Here is a 17,828-nt window from a genome sequence, read left to right as displayed (position 1 = left end):
TTACCCAAACTCATCATGTTCATTGAGTTGGTGATGCCATCCAACCATCTCATCCTCTGTCATTGCCTTCTCCTCCAGCCTCAATCTTTGCCAGCATCGGGATCTTTTCCAATGAGTCAGTTCTTTGCATCAGGTGGCCAAAGTATTGGAGTTTCAGCTTCAACATCAGTCCTTCCAGTGAATATTCAGGACTGATTTCCTTGAGAATGGACTGGTTGTATCTCCTTGCAGTCCAAGGGACTCTCAAGAATCTTATCCAACACCACGGTTCAAAAGCATCAATTCTTTGGTGCTCAGCTTTCTATATAGTCCAACTGTCACATCCATACATGACTACTGGAAAAACCATAGTTTCGACATGTTTGTTGGCCATCAATATTTATTCTGTGAATTCTATATCTGTGTTCCCTCCCCCAATCTTGCATTGAACTGTTTTTCTTTTCAGTTTTTAGGAGCTTTTTTTATATTGGGCTGTAAATCCTTTGTTGTTTGTATTGCAGATACAACAGCTGCCCCTCCCCCCCCCCCCCCCCCCCCCCGCCTCGCAGTTGTGTCTATAATTTGTGTCTTTTTCCATAAAATTTAAAGATTTTTATGTAGTCAAATATGTCTAGGGCTTCCCAGGTGGCTCAGTGGTAAAGAATCCGCCTGCCAGTGCAGGAGATGCAGGTTCAATCCTTGATCTGGGAAGATCCCCTAGGGAAGGAAATGGCAGTCCACTCTAGTGTTCTTGCCTGGAGAATCCCATGGACAGAGGATCCTGGTGTGCTACTATCCATGTTGTTGCAAAAGAGTCGGACACCACTTAGTGACTAAACAACAACAAAATATGTCTAAATCTTTATAGCGTTTAGGTTTCCTCTTCCATCCATGATCTACAGAAAACTATAGACCTATCTTCTGTATGTGTGCATATATATGTTTTTTTATATATCTACAACATTTCTAAATATATTTCTAAATAAAAAGTAACTTGAACATAGTAGTGTACTAAAAGACTAATTCTCCATGATCAAGCAAGGTATATTCCAGAAGTACAAGGGGCATCACGTGAAGAATTTTGTTGGCTGGAGGAAGTTCTTGCCCAGGGTATATCCTAGCCCTGCCATGTACTCACTCTGACTCTGGCCAGATTGTTTAACCTCCCTGAGCTTCAGTTTCCTCATCTGTAAAATTAGCAGGACAAGAACGCCATCACACAGAGTTGATATCAGGACTGGATGGAATAATACATGCAAAGTGGTTAAAGCAGGGCTTGGTACATAGTCAGTGCTCAGTTAATGTCATGGACCACAATTCACTATGCAAAAGAAAACTTATGTTGACTGTATCAGCAGATGCTTGAAAAGCATATTATAAAAGTCTACAGCTAATCCTTGTACAAATCTAAGTGGTCATAGAAGGAGTGCAGAAATATTTACCAGAACCCAGCAGCCAGCAAGTTAAGTGGCCAGTTCATTAAGCTCCAGGTGTGAGAGGGAGGCCTGCGTGCAGCACTCTCCCCAGCGTCTGTGAATCCCCAGATGATGCTGTGGACCTGACAGGCTCGTGGGCAGAGGGGCCGCAGGAGCAGTGTCAGCCAGCCTGAGCTGGTGCTGTGTTTCTCTTCCTCTCTGTCTGCAGCATGTGATCACCTGTCCCTAAGGCCTGCCTTTCCCATTGCACCATGGGTGTGGCTTCTGGTCTCACTCTGCAGGAGCCAGGAATAAATTCCTGAGATTCGAGTGGGGAAGAGGATTGTAAAAGTAATAAGCCGCCTCACAGTGGCCAGGGGAGCAGCTGTAATGGAGGAGCCCTGGGAGCCAAGTGTCACAGCTAGGACGCTGAAGGCCAGCACCGATGGGTGAGCCCGCCGGGTGCCTTCTCTCTGCACAGAATTAGCCCAGTCGTAATTCTTAAACTTCCCTGTCCTCTTCTGCGCTCAATAAATAAATGGACCAGTGTGCTAAAAATAAGAGAGGGAGGGAAGGCCTCCTGAACCCTGGAGGGCTTCGGTCAGATTAGCCAACCTTCCTGATTGGCTCGGAAAGCCTTGGTGCGAGGGGTGAGTCTCAGCATTGGTCTGATCTTAACCTGGCATTTGTTAAACACTTGTGTTTTTTTCCTTGTCTTTCTTATGACACTTTTCTTCAGATTCTTTACCATCTGAGCCACCAGCGAAGCCCACTTCTAGTTTAGGAAGATTTTATTAGATGACTTAAAATTCATGTAAACAGTGGGTGATAGGTATGTAAGTTCTGAAATGTAATTATAAAAACCTTGAAATCAGTCTCCCAGATTGAAACCATTATGTTCTACAGGGAGGCTCTTATTTGGGGCTTCCTGCCAAGGGCAAAGGTATTCCAGGATATTTGATCATTCTCTTGCTCTTTTAAAAAGAGAACACTTAAACACATATATCAGTCAGTCAGTTCAGTCACTCAGTCATGTCCGACTCTTTGTGACCCCATGGACTGCAGCATGCCAGGCCGCCCTGTCCATCACCAACTCCCAGAGCTTACTCAAACTCATGTCCATCAAGTTGGTGATGCCATCCAACCATTTCATCCTCTATCGTCCCCTTCTCCTCCTGCCTTCAATCTTTCCCAGCATCAGGGTCTTTCCCAATGACTCAGTTCTTCCCATCAGGTGGCCAAAGTATTGGAGTTTCAGCTTCAGCACCAGTCCTTCCAATGAATATTCAGGACTGATTTCCTTTAGGATGGACTGGTTGGATCTCCCTGCAGTCCAAGGGACTCTCAAGAGTCTTCTCCAACACCACAGTTCAAAAAAAAAAAAAAGTATATGTATCTATAAATAATATATTCAGTTCTTGTTTATGAGCTTTATCAAAAAGGAATCAAGTAATCTGAAAATTTCATTTTTACTCCGGAAGAGTATTCTGTTGTGTATATCGTATTAGGGTTCTCCAGAGAAACAGAATCAATAGTATCTCTGTATGTACAGAAAGAGATTCATGTTGAGGAATTGGCTTCCGTGATTATGGAGTCTGGTGAGCCCACATCTGCATCGCAGGCGGGCAGGCTCGGGCCAGGAGAGCTGATAGTGCAGTTCTTGTTCCCTGCAAAGGCTGGCAGTCCAAGGGACCCGGGGGAGGTGATGGTGCAGGTGAAGACAGAGCGCTGGCAGGTGGAGAATTCCCTCTTACTTGGGGGAGGGTTGGCTTTTTGGTTCTATCCAGGCCTTCAAGTGACTGGATTGGTACTCACCAGCATTATGGAGGGCAATCTACTTTACTAATTAAAATGTTAATCTTAACTGAAAACACCCTTGCAGAAACACCCAGAATAATGTTTGATGAAATATCCATGCGTTTCATGACATGCAAACATAACCATCACATGCATAGACCACGATTTATCATCCTCCTCTCAGCAGGTATTGGGTTGCTTCTTTTTTTTTTTTTTTTGACCCGTAGGAGTACTCTGGTTATGAATCTTTTTTGTAAAGGTCTCTTTGTGCACTCAGTTTCTCTAAGGTTTATATAGGAGCAGACTTGTTGCTTCTGGGGTGAGTGTGCTCAGCATACAGAAATGCCGGTTTCCTCTCCTACCTGGCCCAGGAGTTCCTGTTGCCCACATCCTAGCCCAGTTGGGCTAATTGTCACACTTCATAATCATACCCACACAGAGGATGTCAAATGTTATCTCATTCTGGCTGGAACTTACCTACTTACTAGGGGGATGAGCATGTTTCCACGTGGATATTAGCAATTTGGGCTTCCCTGGTGGCTCAGATGGTGAAGAGTCTGCCTGCAGTGAAGGAGACCTGGGTTCGGGAAGATTCCTCGAAGAAGGAAATGGCAAACCACTCCAGTATTCTTGCCTGGAGAATCCCATGGATGAAGGAGCCTGGCAGGCTACAGCCCATGGGGTCACAAAGAGTTGGACATGACTGAGCGACTTCACTTTCTATTAGCAGTTCATGGGTTCTATTGGTGACATAATTAGGTCTCTTGCCATTTTTCTCTTGAATTGTCTGTAGTTTTCTTATTGATTTGTATGGTTCTTTATACATTCTACAACCCAACCCAGGGATCAAACCCAGATCTCCCTCATTGCAGACAGATTCTTTACCGAACTGAGCTATCAGGGAAGCTCTATACATTCTACAAATACCAATCAGTTTATTGGTTCTATGAGATACAGGAATCGTCTCCTAGTTTGGGCACGTCTTTTTACTTTCATTATGTTGTCTTTTGTTAAACATTTAAATTTCCAATGTAGTTGACACTATTTTTTTTTTTTTTAACATGATTGGTATTTTTAAGGACTTTGAAAAAGAAACCCTTTTCTGCTTGGAAGTTATAAAGATATTCTGTATTTTCTTTTAACAGTTTCAAGATTTTGCTTTTCATATTTAACCCTTAGTCTTTCTGGAGTTGATTGTAACTGATTTTGGGGTATGGTGTGAGGTAAAAATCTAGTTTTCTTTTCTTCTGAGTGGACGCTCGATTGAGTCAGCATCACTACTGAACTGTCCTTCTACATCCTGGGGCTCTGCCTCTGTCACCTAGGGAATCAAGAAATTTGTGTGACTATGCCTTTTTGTAAATTAAAACTATTTTTCTGTTTGGTAAAATATGCATAACATAAAATTCACCATTTTGAGTATTTTAATATATAATTTTGTGGCATTAAGTACATCCACATTGTTGTGCAGCGAGCACCATCATCCATCCATCCATCCATCTATCTCCAGAATTTTTTCATCTTTTCAGACTGAATCTCTGTCCCCACTAAATGAGAACTCTCCCCTCCTTTCCCCCCCCGCCCCCAACCTATGGGTCTATTTCTAGTCCATACCTGGTTAATACAGCACAAGAATAGGCAACCTTCCCTTCCTCTCTTCTGTTTTTAAATAGAATTATTTTAGCTTTATCTTCCTGATGAGTAAATCACAAGAAAGAGGGCTTTGATGGAAAGGATCTCTGTATCCCTTGAGAGCACTTAACTTTGTGGTGGGCGTGTGGTGGGAGCTTAATGAATGTTAATAACTGAGCATTGGCACTGGGCTTGAGAAAGTGTGTAAGTCCATCTCACTCAGGTTTGGACCTGTGAGAGAGTCAGAGTGTGACCAATACCGCACCTTTGTAACAGGCCCGGTGGATGTGGTGTGACCTAGCTCATACACAGTGCTTGCCAGTGGACTTGCTAATCCTCCCTGACCGCTGTGCCAGGCTTTGGCACAGCCTCCACAGAGGGCAGGGTCTGCAGAGCCGGCTTGCTTGCTCTGGAGGCCACCTTGCGTCGGTGTTGGGTGGAGAGAAGAGAGGCGGGAGGTGCTGGCCTTCTTTCCTGCAGTTGAGCAGACTGGCGCGGGGTGAAAGGAGCTCATGATGCCATGGCTGGCAGGTGGTGAGTTGGGGTTTGTCCTCGGCTGCAAGTGGAGGCTTGGCATTCACACCTGAGCTGCATGTGCCCAAGGGCCAGGCTGCCATTTCTCTCATGGATTTTTCTCCCCTTCTTTTGATAGGTGCTGTGTCCCTAGGTGCTAAGTGCTGTCCTCGGTGCCAAGGAAACAGGGCTGTGAGGCAGGTTGGGGAAGGATGGGGGGACAGGCACAGCCCTCAGATTGGATGGAGTACAACAGCCTGCTTCCGCAGCAGCTCGAAGAGGGGAGCACCCACCCCACTGGGAAGGGGGCTGTGCCTGGCACTGGTGTGGGGCCTGTCAGACCTGCTGGAGCCCAGGCATGTGGCCCAAGAGCTTGCCCTCGAGCTCTGTAGAACTGACAGATGTGTAAAGTCGAAGGTATATTCGGAAAGTTTCTAGTTTAAGAAAACATTAAAAAAAGAAATGGGGAAAGCGTCTGCAGACTTTTTCTTAATGTGGCATTAAAGGGTGGAGCCTCAGTGGAGGGCGGTGAGGGCAGCGGGGCTCTGTGCAGCCCCCAGCTGTGCACTTCAGAGCACTGGGGAAGTTCTGCCCAGGATGTTGTAAGACGCCCTCAGGGACGGGGTAAACAGAAGGAATGAAGTTGCTCAGGACGAACTGATTGCCTCATCGATGGGAAACAGGCAGGTCCGATCCGTTTTCAAATGGTTGTTACTGAGAACAAGCACAACCATTTTAGATTGTCATCTTTTTTAAAGCTTATTTTAAAAACATCGGTGCTGGTGTTCTCTGTCTTTCAGTGACTTTGTTGCAGGGCATTTTGGACAGGAGTCTGTCACGTAGATTGTTCTTTGGGCTGACATACAAGCGCACGACATGTTTGCTCCTGTATGAAGGCAGACGTCCGGCTGCTCTACCACAGGTGCTTGCTTTGGCATTGCCCGCAGCCACAAAAGTCGTCTTAAATCTGGCTCAGAATGCACGAAACCCCCACGTACTGTTCATAGTTTGAAAATCCAGGTCTGTGCTTTTGTTTCTGGAACTGCGTCCAGTTTCAAATGTAGGACCATGCTGTTGTAAAGCAGCACAGACAAAGCTGTTTAAAAGCATGAATGAGCTCTCACAGGCTTGGCTGTTCCAAGCATGGTCTCCTGGCCAGAATGACCAAAGGTAGAATACTGCTCTGCTGCGCCCACACCCCCTCGCTGAGGGCGACACCTTCAGGTCTCCTGGTGCTCAGTTCTGAAGGCAGTTCAGCCCTTCTCAAGAAACATATAAACTGCTGTTTTTTAAAAGGTAATATTATATAGTAGTGTGTAATACCTCCTCCTTCTCTTGCTTTCAGCTTAGTGGTAACCTGCAGCCCCTCTGAGATTGCTGCATGAATGAAGAGAGGCGCTGTTGGGGGCGGGCTGGCAGGGAGAGGACGTGGGGACCTGGGGGAAGCTTAAGGAGACTGGGTCGATGCCTGGCCAGCATGGCCCTGGGTGGAGTGGGGAGAGCGGGCAGGGCAGCCTCGCTGTGAGGAGGTCTCTTCTGGCTTTCAGCAGTTCATGATCACAGGCAAGGCTCCGTGTCCAGCAGCATGCTGCCACCGACCACCTGGTGTGGAGGGGTCCTCGCTTTGGGTCTGACTGGTGATTTTCACATTGTTAGACCGGCTGATGAGTTTGGGGGAAGAACATGCTGAGGTGAAGTGCTGTCTTCTTCGCCTCCTGTCAGGGTAGGGTGATATCAGCATGGCATGTTATTGCAGAGGTTCACCTCGCAGGCTTAGTCTCTTATTCCTTGATTTTATACATGTTTTACGTGGCTCTGGGCTTCCCTGGTGGCTCAGACGGTAAAGAATCTGCCTGCAAGCAGGAGACCCAGGTTTGATCCCTGGGTTGGGATGACCCCCCAGAGAAGGAAAAGGCAACCCACTTCAGTATTCTTGTCTGGAGAATTCCATGGACAGAGGAGCCTGGCAGGCTACAGTCCATGGGGTCGCAGAGAGTCTGACACGGCTGAGCAACTAACACTATCACTCTGTGTGGTTCTGCCTCCCCACCGGGTCGCTAGTTCTTTCAGGCTAGGAGGCCTGCTCTGCTTGCTTTGTGCCCCTTCCCTGCATGGGGATGCGTGCTGTGGCCCTACCAGGTCGTGTGAAGACATATTTGAGTTGCATGCTTCTGTGAGCCTGTAATACTTTTCATAATCACAGATGAACTAGAAGGTTGACCATGTGCTGATAATTGTTGAAACTAGGGGTTGTTGTTCTAATCTCTCTTTCTTATATGTTTAACATTTTGCATAAAAAATAAAGAGAAAAACATTTCCAGTCTACTGATATAATGAATCCCAGATTGTTTGAATAGTGTAGGTGTTGTGATATTGGTTGTTGCCAGAGTTGTCCAGGTTTGTTACTCGTCTTAAATGTTTGGTTCTTCCTCAGGGGAGCCCAACCTGGCACTCTGTGATGACCTAGAGAGGTAGGATAGGGGGAGGGGAGGGAGGCTCCTGAGGGAGGTGATGTATGTGTAATTATGGCTGATTTGTGTTGTTGTATGGCAGAAACCAACATTGCAAAGCAATTTTCCTCCGATTACAGTTTGTTGCTCTACGATGATGTGTTGGTTTCTGCTATACAACAACACAAGTGCAGAGTGACCACTGCCAGACTGAGCAGCTCGTTTTCTCCCTGTGGCTCCTGCCAGGTTGCCTGCAGCGTGTCCTTGAGCCATGCTGGACTGGGCACTCTCAGATACTCAGCCCGGTCGGCCTCTTGGCAAGGTCCCCTCACTTTATCTTCCTTCATCAGACCTTCTGAACCAGTCTGTCCATATCCATACCTCGTTCCTTGTGGTCACTGTGAATTTGTTTCCATTTGGGTTGCTGTGGCATTGATTCACTGACTTTCCAAGTCGCTGATTTACTGGTTGCCTGCTGTCTGAACTTCCTGGGGGTCGACCTGTACTACTGCCGCCCAAGTATGCACCTCCTTTGCTTCAGCCCTACCCTTGGAGAGGCCCCCTTGACCCTCCCCTGACCTAGATCCTCTGGAGCTTCCAGATCAGGAGGTGGTCATCAGGAGGTGGTCTCCATGGCTACCATTGCTAAGCACATAGGTATGCCTTATCTCCTCAATCTTCCCAAGCCCTGAGGAGGTTACTGAGGCTGTCTTCATGTTACAGGTAGAGGAACAGGAAGCTTACAAACTTGCCAAGGTCTGCATCTGCTCACCTCTGCCCCTCTCTGTTGCCTGACCCCACTCAGTGCTGCTTTTCCCACGCAGAAGCCTAGGGAGGGCCCTCTAGGGGACCAGCCTCTAATGTTACCTGGTCTGTGTCTTCACACATGCCAGAGTATGACTGGGCACATGGTGTTAAAAGACTCTTTAGTGTAGTAGCTTCGATTTTAAATGGTGGAAGTAGAATAAAAACATGAAATTTGTAAAACAAGACACATTTTTGAGTTTGTAGTTGGTATTATATTTAAAATCATATTTCAGACTGAGAATGGAAGCTTTTAGAGGTTAGAGACCATGTCTATTAAATTGAATTTACATAACACTCAATAATGCCTGCAAGCTTTAGATTCATTCATTTATTAAACACTTAATGTCTTATTATTATGTGCCAAATTGAAGTATAGTATTGGAAATCTTGAACAGGCATTCAGATGTTTCTTGTTTTTGGCCCATGGAGCTCTTGGTCTTTTCCATCTTTCCTGTGATCTGATCCCTAACACAGGTCCACAATGGGGAAGGACAAAGAAGGCAATGATAGCATTCTGGAGTGCTTAGGATCACAACTTCATTTATTTACATATTTATACCCCCCTTGTTTCACAAAGGATTTAGTAAGGTCAGGATTGGCTGAGGCAGTTGGCTGTAGATGGTGGGCATCTTGTTTCTTTCCCGAGTTTCCTCTGGGCTCGCTATCTGGTTATAATACAATGGTTTGATGGCTGCAGCACCCTTTGTTTACTGATATGACAGGCTGTATTTTAGCTCACATACCCCTGATGAAAGGTGCTGGCCAGTGAGGTTGGGAGCTGTCCTCCAGTGCCCTGTGCACTCCCCTGGGGAAGAGGAAGCCAGAGCCAGTGGTAAGCCTTGCTTACCTGACTCGGCTGCTGGGCTGGGGTGGGGGGGGAGCGTCCCCCTCCTGGGGAGTCTTCCAGCGCCTCCTCCCAGCCTCCCCTGCTTCACGCCTTAGGTGTGGAGGCCCAACGGCGTGGGCCACTTGCCACACTATGTGGTTCCCTGGGAGCTTGGCTGTCCACCATGCTGTCCTCTAAGCAGCTTAAGGAAAAGTGTGATGAATTATGTAGCTTGTGACTTCCAGAGTCTAGCATAGAGGGTATCCATATAAATAAGCAAGTGGTAAAATCACACCAATAAGCCTCCAATAAAACATTATCACAGTGTCTCTAACTCCATTCCTGAAAATACCCCCAAACTCACCATAAACTTATCTCACCTCTCTTGAATTCAGACCATCTTCTTTGGGTAGTTGCCCAGAGAAGGCTCAAGGTGTTCCTGGGACTGGGGGACAGTGGGGGAGGCCGCGTGACAGCTTAGCCACCGAGATGGTGTGTTAGAGGTCCAGGTGTTGCTTCTCACGGCATTTTATAAAATGCATAAGGAAAGATATTTGTATGTTTTTCCCTATCACATTGGTACTTTGAAGTTTTTCTTAATTGGGCTGTTTGCTTTAGTCTGGTTTCATATTTTCTTTCTTTTTTCCCTTTCTTTCTTTTCCTTTTTTAAAACCTTTGGTTAAGTGCCAGAGAAGCAAAGAAGCTTATATAAAAGGTTTTAATTTTTTTTTTTTTACTTCGCCAAAGGTAGAACTGGTACTTAGTTCAGCTTGTCCTGGCACCTTCTTTGATAGAGAATGTTAGACATTTGGCTTGATTTATTCCTTTTTATGTACATAGATGAGAAGAGTGAAGGTGAAATGGCTCTATTTACATCCTGGTTCATGAACAATATGAAAGGCTGACTAGTAGGATTTGAACATAGCCACTACCCTCTCCCCAACCAAGTCAAACCAAACCAAAAAAGACAACAAAAAAGATTGGACTGTTTTTACATAACCTATTTATGAGCATGGTACAGTTCTAGAACTTAACATTTACTTATCATTTGAAAAAAAGAGAAAACTGAATACCTGTAATTACCGCATTAGATTTTACTTGTTTACTGACTGTCAAACAGCCGTTGACACTTGTCACAAGTGCTGCTGTTCCTGGGTTGCTGACTGGTGTGATCACATTTTTACTGCAGTGATGACAGAGAGAACCAAGCTAACCTGGTTAGAAAGTGGACCATTTGGGCCCCTCAGAGTCATTTGTGTGTGTTAGAGGATCAGTTATGCTAAGGATCGAGACCTAATGAAATACACTGAGTGTTGCCATTACACAGAGCTTACTTTAGCCTCTGCACCTGAGGACCTTGCCGTGCAATCCCTGGCGAATGCCGGTCGCCATTGCACAGCTGATGCGGATGCTGGGAGCAGGAGGAACTTGCGCTCTCCAAGTTCCGCAGCGGGCTCCGTCCCTCCTCTCTTTCTTCCTCCTCTCCTGTCGTGTCTTCTCCCTTCCTTATTCTTCCCACTGCCTTTTCTCTTTACGGAGATACTATTTTACATACAACTGCATGCCCTCATTTAGAGGCTGTGACAGATGGGTACACCTGTGCAACCACTGTCCTTATCAGGACATAGGACATTTCCGTCACTTCAGGGAGTCCCCTGTGCAGGCAGCACCCCAGCCCCCAGTCCCAGGCACACACTGACCTGTCACCCTAGGTGAGTTTGCCTGGTTTACAGTTTCATATGCGACACACAGTATGTACCTTTCGCATCTGGTTTCTGGCTCACCGTGGTATTTTTGTGGTTCATTCACGTTGCATCTGTTGATGGCTCTTGCCTTTTAAATGCCAAGGAGTTTTCCACTGAGTGTTGATGGTGCTGCGCAGGTCCTGATGTCCTGTATGGAGAAGTGCGGCAGAGAAATCAGGGCTCCGGAGGGGTACACACACAGGCTGTCTGTAATCCCCCCTCCTGCCAACTTTCCCCAGCACTGGAGGAAGGCTGAGAGGAAGAGCCAGAAGACAAATGGAGTTCTGCGTAGGGGAGGAGGCTGGGGAGAGGGCGAGTGTCACCTTTTCACACTCAGAGCCTTGAGTCTTGCTAGTCCGTAAGTGCTGGGCTTCTCAGAATGCTTTTCTGGTTACCTTCGGCTTGTGGCAGCCAGTGTGATCTTGGTACTTGTCTTTCTAGAGATAGGGGGATGGGCATTCCTAGTAGTTTAAGGCCTTGTGACCAACAAGATTGCTCTAGGTCTTCTGCATGACTTCCGCCATCCCTGCTGGCACTCGGCCAAGGCCAAGTTCAGAGACATATGAGCTGGGAAGCCCATCTGGTCTCACCACAGCCTCATCCTGGGAGTTGTCTAGCTGCTGTGGTGCTCTGTCCTGGCTCAGCTGTTAGCTCTAACCCAGTTGGGAGGAATGAAGCACAGACTTGTATTTGCACTGCTCTATCAACAACCCAATTACTGTGCCTGTAACCTTAACAGTCACCTTGTGAGAGGCAGTGGGTACTTAGGCCTCAGGGGAAGGGGGGCGGCTGAAGGGGAGAGGGGTGATGGCTGAAGGGTATGAGGTTTCTCTTTGAGGTGATGAAACTTTCCTAAGCCACGGTGGATAGTAGCCATACCTGTGAATATACTGAAACCCACTGAGTTGTATGCTTTAAATGGCTGAATGGTATGGTATCCGAATTATGTCTCGGATACCATTTTTCAAAGTGTGGTATTAGAGCCAGGACAGACCAGCTGATGAATGGGGGCAAAGTGACATCACAGAAATTTTCTTCTTTTGGCATATGATGTGACCTGTTGCTAAATATCCTAGTTTTCTTCACAGCTCTAGTTCCGTGGGGTGGGGTAGGGGTGTGTGTATGAGTGTGGTCGGAAGGGGGATGGACTTCAAATTTTCAAGTAAACCTGAGTTTGAATCCCCATCTGGCTGTTGTTAGCTGGGTGGCCCTGGGCAAGTTGATTAACTTCTCTGTGGTGGTTTCCTCTCCATAAAAAGGGACTAGAGGTACCTATGGAGAAGGCAATGGCAACCCACTCCAGTGTTCTTGCCTGGAGAACCCCAGGGACGGGGGAGCCTGGAGGGCTGCCGTCTATGGGGTCGCACAGAGTTAGACACGACTGAAGCGACTGTGCAGCAGCGGCAGAGGTACATATGCTATGGAGTCTTTGTAAAGAGCTTGGCAGGCGCCGCCATTTTCAGCATGTGACAGTCATACAGCAAAGGTATCAGGTGGAAGAGGTAGCGTGGTCAGATGTCCTGATGTCTGTGAGCTGTGCTCAGTTAATGACTGTTCACTTGAATCCCCCTGCTGATGCCGTTGTTCACAATGGCAGAGGTCAGCTAATTTGCTCAACTCTCTGCTTCTGAATTTTTTTCTGCTTTAATCCACATGGTTTGAGTAGGTTGATGATAAGCTCTTGGATAACCCACTCATGTTCCCTGCTTCATGAACCCTTCCCACTGGGTCGCTGCTCCCTTCACACTGATCCCTCAGCCCTTGAGGCACGCTGGTTCCAGCATTTATCAGCTCCTGCCATTTTAGTTATTTATACTTCTTTCCTGCCCATACACTGTGAGCAATGCAGGGCAGGGACCTCGGCTTTTCAGTTATGGGGCCCCGAGGCCCTAAGCACTGTGCCTGGCACTAATATTTGTTGAATGAATGCCCAGTGGTTTTAAGTCTGGTGACAAACCAGATTGGAACTGGAAATACCTGTTTAGGCACCATGTGCTCGAGGTTAGCAGTGGGTTTTCCTGGAGCAGTGTTTCTGTCCCAGCACCAGTTCAAAGAGCTGCCAGTGGGCCGGGAGAGCTTCCCTCCTGCCAGGAAGCCGCTGGTGCGGGGTGGCCGGACCTGTGGGGAGGAAGAGAGTGCCCTGGCCACACTGGAGAGCTGGTCTCATCACCTCATAGTCCTGCTGCTATCTGTGTTCTTACTCGGTTCCTATAAAATTTGCATTAAGCAGCAGCTGTAGCCAGGACCCAGTTCTGATCCTTTGGGGAAGCCGAGATGGAGAGGCAGTGTGTGCAGTGGGTAGCAAATGGACTCTGGAGGCTGACCCCTGAGGTTCATGCCTGTCCTGCCATGTGTCAGCTCCAGGGCACAGGGTATGTAGCATAAGCTCTCTGTGCCTCAGTTTTCTCACCTGGAAAATGGGGGAGGTAAAATGGGGCAGAAGGAGAAAAGGGTGACAGAGGATGTGATGGTTGGATGGCATCACTGATTCAATGGACGTGAAACTTCGGGAAACTCCGGGAGATGGTGAAGGACAGGGAAGCCTGGCATGCTGCAGTCCATGGGGTCACAGAGAGTCGGACACGACTGGGCAACTGAACAACAACAACAACATTTGCCCTCATAGGGTTGCTCTCATGATTAACCATACATAAAGTAAGCACTATATAAATGTTTATTGAGCAGCCAATGTTTGTTGGATTTACAAAAATAAAGAGGATGAGGCTTTTAAATTTTGCTATGATTGCCCCTCTAGCCAAGAGTGCTACATGGGGCTCTGGGACAAAGAAGAGAATTCTGTCATGCTACTTGATAGCAAGGCAAGGTACACAATTGGCTTGCTTTGCTGAAATTCAGGTGTTTACTGCTTCTTAGAGGAAGAAAATATCCCCAGAAAAGGGCTTTGGTGACCAGGGTTTTATGCTGCCTAAACTTAGCTGCACATGCTCTGAAAGAACTGCCATTAGTTTTAGAAAGCCTATCTTGGTGTGGTCAAGTATGCTGAAATCATTTCTAGAAACATCTTTCATCTTGCTCAGCCTTGTCCAGCCTTCATGTCCGTCACTGGAGAAAATTATCTTTGGGGCATTAAACCCTCAGTTCCTGATGCTGCCTGACCCCCAGCAAACCCCACGATGAAGTGGCCAGCCTCCCTGCAGACCAGAGGATGCTGCTCTGGTGTGCATACCTTTGTAAGGGTGCAGTTGGCCTAACTCAGCTGGCTGCAGAGCACAGTGAAATCTGTGTTGGGCTGACTTCTGAGAAATGGAGTATTTCCTGCCATATCAGTAAACGAGATGGCACATAACTGTCAACTTTTAGGCTATGATTTTTTTAAGTCAGTGCTTCTCTTTTGTTGTTGTTGTGTGGGGAGGGTGAGGGGAAGGTGGTATAGTTTTCTGAGTAGTGTGAATTATTATCGTACGTCAAATAATTGAGGCTATTGTTGATACTGTCTTTGCTTTATTGGTGTTTTTCCATTAAGGACTTTCTAAACATGAGATTTTGGGAAGGGATTTTTAACCAATTCTGTTCTGTGTTATAAGGTCAGACTAGATATCTGTTTTTAACTTAACAATTTTGAATGAAAATGGGTAGTAATGTATATCCGCTTAGCATAATTTTCCCTTGTATATTCTTTGGTCAATTACATATTTTCTGAGAAAATATTTTAGGGACACTGAGGCCTTGAAGAGGTGGCAAGAATATACAGAACTATACAAAAAAGATCTTCACGACCAAGATAATCACGATGGTGTGATCACTCTCCTAGAGCCAGACATCCTGGAATGTGAAGTCAAGTGGGCCTTAGAAAGCATCACTACGAACAAAGCTAGTGGAGGTAATGGAATTCCAGTTGAGCTATTTCAAATCTGAAAGATGATGCTGTGAAAGTGCTGCACTCAATATGCCAGCAAATTTGGAAAACTCAGCAGTGGCCACAGGATTGGAAACGGTCAGTTTTCATTGCAATCCCAAAGAAAGGCAATGCCAAAGAATGCTCAAACTACTGCACAATTGCACTCATCTCCCATGCTAGTAAAGTAATGCTCAAAATTCTCCAAGCCAGGCTTTAGCAATACATGAACTGTGAACTTCCTGATGTTCAAGCTGGTTTTTGAAAAGGCAGAGGAACCAGAGATCAAATTGCCAACATCTTCTGGATCATGGAAAAAGGAAGAGAGTTCCAGAAAAACATCTATTTCTGCTTTCTTTACTATTCCAAAGCCTTTGATGGTGTGGATCACAATAAACTGGAAAATTATGAAAGAGATGGGAATACCAGACCTCCTGACCTGCCTCTTGAGAAACCTATATGCAGGTCAGGAAGCAACAGTTAGAACTGGAAATGGAACAACAGACTGGTTCGAAATAGGAAAAGGAGTACGTCAAGGCTGTATATTGTCACCCTGCTTATTTAATTTCTGTGCAGAGTACATCATGAGAAACGCTGGGCTGGAAGAAGCACAAGCTGGAATCAAGATTGCAGGGAGAAATATCAATAATCTGAACTATTCAGATGATACCACCCTTATGGCAGAAAGTGAAGAGGAGCTAACAAGCCTCTTGATGAAAGTGAAAGTGGAGAGTGAAAAAGTTGGCTTAAAGCTCAACATTCAGAAAACAAAGATCATGGCATCTGGAAAATGGGAAATAGATGGGGAAACAGTGTCTGACTTTATTTTGGGGGGCTCTAAAATCACTGCAGATGGTGATTGCAGCCATGAAATTAAAAGACGCTTACTCCTTGAAAGGAAAGTTATGACCAACCTAGATAGTATATTGAAAAGCAGAGACATTACTTTGCCAACAAAGGTCCATCTAGTCAAGGCTGTGGTTTTTCCAGTGGTCATGTATGGATGTGAGAGTTGGACTTAAGAAAACTGAGTGCCGAAGAATTGATGCTTTTGAATTGTGGTGTTGGAAAAGACTCTTGAGAGTCCCTTGGACTACAAGGAGATCCAACCAGTCCATTCTGAAGGAGATCAGCCTTGGGATTTCTTTGGAAGGAATGATGCTAAAGCTGAAACTCCAATACTTTGGCCACCTCATGCGAAGAGTTGACTCATTGGAAAAGACTCTGCTGCTGGGAGGGATTGGGGGCAGGAGGAGAAGGGGATGACCGAGGATGAGATGGCTGGATGGCATCACGGACTCGATGGACATGAGTCTGAGTCAACTCCGGGAGTTGGTGATGGACGGGGAGGCCTGGCGTGCTGCGATTCATGGGTCGCAAAGAGTCAGACACCACTGAGCAACTGAACTGAGCCCTTGAAGGATTTGTTTTTGTCTCTTTTTTTTTTTGCTTTGAATCTTCTCTTTCCTGCAGTGTTTATATTTTTGATGTTGTTGCATAAGTTTTTAAAAACACTTTTTATTCAGGTATAAATATATATGTACACATAAAAGTGCACAAATTATAAGTGTGTATACGAATGGATTTTCACAAGTCATCACACCCATAACAGCTCAAAAATCAGAGTGTTGCTCAGAGCGTTCCTGGTGACCTCTTCCTTTCCCCTCTGCCTTGTCACTCAGCATAGTCGTGCTACCTCTTTATCTAACAAGAATTATACAGGATGTTCTTGTGGGCACATACATTTTTAAATGAGACGGGACCTCTTCCTTCTCAACTCAAGTTATATTTTTCTTTTCTTCCTTCACTTTCAGTTCTTTGTAAAACTCTCAGAAGTAAGGTGCTTTGCGATTGATGTTGACGTCTAGGGAATTACACTTGCGTGTCTGAGTGCCCTGGTTCCTGGGAGGCTGCTGAGGTCGGGCCCCTGCCTGTGTGCAGCCTGAGCCTGCGCCAGGGCTCCCTGCATGGCCCTCTGTCACACTGCCTTGCCTTAACGCGTGGAGGCACAGAGAGAAGCGGCGTTCTACATGTAGGGGAAATGGAAGATTATGCCATGCGCATAAATCCCTGTCAGGTTAACTCATGGCTCCTGAGATACGGAGTGGGTCTTTTTGCCCTCGTAAGTGGAAGGATCCTGAATATAGGAAGAGATTCCAAGACGATCACATACAGTGTAAGTTAGTTCGTACGCAAGTTGAATTGAGGTGGCGTAGGGGGTGATATGACTTTTGTTCTCAGTCTCTCTGATTTTCCGTGAATACCGAGATTTCTGTTTGTCTACTTTCTGGAAGGAAAAAAAAAAAAGGAAGCTCTGCTGTGATGGTGCTAGCAGGCTCGCAGCAGCGGTCTGGGAACCTGGTGCCTGTAGGGTGAATGCAGCAGCAAAGGGGAATGGCCTTATCGCGGCTGCAAGGAGTCGGCAGCCAACAGGAAATGATGAAATGTGCTGGGAGAATTCTGCTGGGAGCCGAGGTCAGACATACCAGCAGGGTCGGGAGGAGGCAGGTACGGAAGCGGATCTGCAAAGTTAGGCAGTTGAAGCTGCTGCCTTCGACAGGAAACTGTGAGTGTGCTATTTAGAACCTGCTTTTCCTTTAAGAGAGACCTTTTGAAAGTAAAATTTTCATTGATCCTTTTTTTTTTTTTTTTCTGAGTGATCGATGTACCAGAACTCTTACATTTTAAGCACACCTTGTTTAGAGCTTCTTAATGGAAATGCTTACGCAGTTCAATATCAGCTGAAGGGTGTGGAGTGTTCTATCCAAAACATTTTGAGAAAATGTCAGAGTAAATGTTTGATTTTCT

General features: G+C 46.2%; 1 protein-coding gene across 3 annotated transcripts in view; it reads left to right on the top strand.

The window, feature by feature from the left end:
- PACSIN2 (protein kinase C and casein kinase substrate in neurons 2) overlaps nucleotides 1–17,828 on the top strand; it is a 112,186-nt gene that overhangs the window by 26,884 nt on the left and 67,474 nt on the right. Inside the window, exon 1 of one of the 3 annotated variants that reach the window (XM_069586159.1) lies at nucleotides 17,423–17,586. The exons of the other annotated variants lie outside the window; for them this stretch is intronic. The gene's annotated coding sequence lies outside the window, so the exon portion shown is untranslated. Of the gene's footprint in view, nucleotides 1–17,422; nucleotides 17,587–17,828 lie in introns of those variants that run through there. 3 annotated transcript variants of the gene reach the window in all.

The sequence above is a fragment of the Ovis canadensis genome, chromosome 3 (assembly GCF_042477335.2).
Source record: "Ovis canadensis isolate MfBH-ARS-UI-01 breed Bighorn chromosome 3, ARS-UI_OviCan_v2, whole genome shotgun sequence".
NCBI classification, from domain to species: domain Eukaryota; kingdom Metazoa; phylum Chordata; class Mammalia; order Artiodactyla; family Bovidae; genus Ovis; species Ovis canadensis.
Note: the sequence above shows the minus strand (reverse complement) of the source record. Positions and strands in the feature narration are given on the sequence as shown.